The sequence below is a fragment of the Lactuca sativa genome, chromosome 3 (genome assembly GCF_002870075.4).
Source record: "Lactuca sativa cultivar Salinas chromosome 3, Lsat_Salinas_v11, whole genome shotgun sequence".
Taxonomy (NCBI): domain Eukaryota; kingdom Viridiplantae; phylum Streptophyta; class Magnoliopsida; order Asterales; family Asteraceae; genus Lactuca; species Lactuca sativa.
In genome coordinates, this window is record NC_056625.2 from 284,344,836 (window position 1) to 284,348,080 (window position 3,245).

General features: G+C 36.5%; 1 pseudogene; it reads right to left on the reverse strand.

Moving 5' to 3' along the window:
• Positions 1-390: 390 nt before the first annotated feature.
• Positions 391-2,998, reverse strand: LOC111915008 (DEAD-box ATP-dependent RNA helicase 20-like; annotated as a pseudogene).
• Between the last annotated feature and the right edge of the window lie 247 nt (positions 2,999-3,245).

The window sequence follows — 3,245 nt, forward strand, 5'->3', positions numbered from 1 at the left end:
AACATTTTTGGGGACAATTTTGTCCTTTCCATCACCAACTTCTGGTAAAGTAAGAATATAGGGATTTCGTAGATAAAGCTTCTTCAAGCTTTCAACATCATCACTGAAAAAATTTCATCAGAATTAATTGAATGAAGAAATTGCAGGGGTAGAAATGGAAATACCATCTTATAAGAAGTGATAATGACACAAACAAACCTTGAGGTAGCAGACATGAGAAGGCATTAACGTCTTTTAGGAATGTGAGTTTTGAGATCTTTGAGATTCTTTTCATATCCATATGTAAAAAGAAGACCTGCCTGATTTACTAACATGAATCAGTACTTTAATAAAGAGTATTATAAATTTTTACAGAAAGAAAAGAATTCATACCTCATCAATAATAAGAATCTAAAGAGAATCATGGACAAATTTTGCTTGAAGAACACCTGATGAAAGACATCTTTGGACACAAGCTAGAGTAGAAACAAAGATATGAGGAGGCCCTGACAATGTTGTTGCCTGAAAATTGGAAAACAAATGCAAAAATTACCAATTTACCATTGAACTTTATAATATTGAAGAACAAAATTGGATTTTGTATAAAATATTGAAGAACAATATTGAAGAACAAAACCCAGAAAAACGAACCTAAGGGTGGAGGAGGTGCACCCGCCCCACTGCCGCTAAATCAGGGTTGACTTTCTGACCAGCCTCCTAAAGTATGGCAATAAGTTCCTTAGCAAACCGAACATTTGCTACTATAAAGAAAGTGTATGATGTCCCTTTAGCCCCGGCTCTTCCTGTTCTCCCAATCCTAGCTATGAACATAATCTTCCAAGGAACCTGGGAAATCATAATTTATCACATATTTCACGTCCTTCACATCTGCATTTTCATTTTCATTTTTATAAATATTAAATAACCAATAATATGAATCAATAAATATATAATAATTAGTTGAGAAATTAAATGTACCTAAGCCACGAGCTGCAACATCTGTAGCTGTCATTATTGGACTTTTACCAGCTTTGAATTCGGATAAAACCCAATCTCTTTCTACTTCACTTTTATCTCCATGGATTGATAATGCGGGCCACCCATCTATTCTGAGCTGGCGGGTGATTTGGTCTAACCTTTTTTCATGTCCATAAAAAATAGAATTCTACTCCCATCCATGATGTCATCCAGCAGTTTCACCAATCTGGAAAAAACACATATCAAATTTCATTATTTTAAAGCGTCTAAAAAGTTTAAAGTAAAAAATCATCTATAAAAACGGTTTGCTTACTTGTTGTACTTTTGATTCTCAGTAATAATATCCGCATGTTGCTGAATCGAATGGTTAGCTTTTAAGTTTTGAGAACCAATCACCACATGTCCAAATTTCAAATGTCCAAAAAAAAGGATTAAATATGAACATATGGTGAAAATAGGAAAAAAAAGTAATTACTTTGTATGGGTTGTAAAGAAACTGTTTTACAAGTTGTTCGACTTCCTTTGGCCATGTACCACTCTAATACAAGGTTTGACGATCTGGTTGAATATGTGTATATACTAAAACCCATAAGATAAGAAAAAATTGAAAATATATTTTTTAGTTTTCTCTTATTATAAAAGGAAGGTTAAAAACTACTAATCACAATTCACAAACCTGTGAAACAATTTTTTTCATTTGAGGTTCAAAACCCATGTCAAGCTCCTATCTGCCTCGTCCAACACAAGGTAAGTCACCCTTCTCAGGTTTGTATAATGAGACTCCAACATATCAATCAATCTTCTAGGTGTAGCAATGATAATCTCAACACCTGAAAGAAAATATTTAAAAAAATGATGATGAAACATGTGCTTTAGGCGCTACAAAGATAGATATATATAATGCTGGAAAACGTTGAATAAGCTGAAGAAGCATTAGGATATACCCAATCCATAGTAGTAAAGTCATCTTTGAGCTTTTCACCACCTACCTTTCTGTAAATCACGAACTTGAGGACCCTTTGGAACCCCATCACAAATGCAAGTATTCTTAATCTTTGAAGATGCGCCAAATTTAGTTGCTTCTTGTTGTATTTGAACAGCAAATTCACGAGTTGGAGCTAAAACTAACACAATCGGTCCATCTCCTTTTACTGTGATACATGTAAACTCACTGGAAAGTAGAAATAGGAAATTTAAGTGGAGAAATTGAAGATAGAAAGATGAAATTGGAAGTGAATTGGATTTTGGATGTCTGATAGAAGGTGTATATATAGTTGATTGAAGGTGTATATATAGTAATCTCAAATACGACCAATTTACAATATGAAATTATGATTAGGAATTCAAACAATCGACCCATCGTACCTAGCGATACAGAGAAATCAAAGAGCCATTGTAAAACGTGGCCTTCTCTCCCGCCTAAATTCAGTTCAGTTGACGCCCAAATTCCAATCGCAATGTACAAAATCGAGTTCAGGTACGGTCATTTTTGACATCAGGGATGCCAGTGGGAACGTCTCCGATCGCGGTTGGGATCGATTGGAGGAATTGTAGGGTTTGCCAAGATATTACGTACCGGGACGATTTGGCTTCGATAGGGTACGTCCCGATTGGGTACGAGGATCATGACTACTTGAGCGTTTCTGGTAACTATGCTCTTTCCAGATGAACTCCCTTCATTCTAGTATAATAAAAGTGGATACTACTTAGACATATATATACATTTAGGCTTATTAAGTGTGGCCATAAAGCTAGGGTTCCATGATACAAAAGAAGAACTTTGAAATTACCTGGTTCAATTCAACACCCCCAGAATCGTTGTCTGAGGAAGACGAATGCAAGGCCCAACTCTTAGGGTTCCAAATTGACGAAAAATGTTTACTAGCACCACCGGCAACAAATTTGGCAGGGAAAACAAGTCCATTTAACCAATTAGGGCTTTCTGTTTGGGGAGGCACAGTGAGGTGGTCATATGGAGTCTTTTTGGTAGCGCTTCTCCGCCATTTATAGACTTTTCCACTGGATCTACTGCCAGCGCCATCTACGGCAGACTGAGGACTGGAATCCATGGTGAGAGAATGGGTTAGTAGGGGAGAAGTAGGAGGAAGTAGAAACCGACAAAAGAAATTGAAAAGTAGAGGCGCTACACCCCTTTTTTTTGTTCGTGTCACCACACATCAACATAGAGAAATCGTGAACCCCTGCGAGTTTGATCTGTTCAAAACACAGGATCAGAGATTTGCTGATATTGCGATTTTGTTGTGGGAGAAAAGACGATTGCATATGAT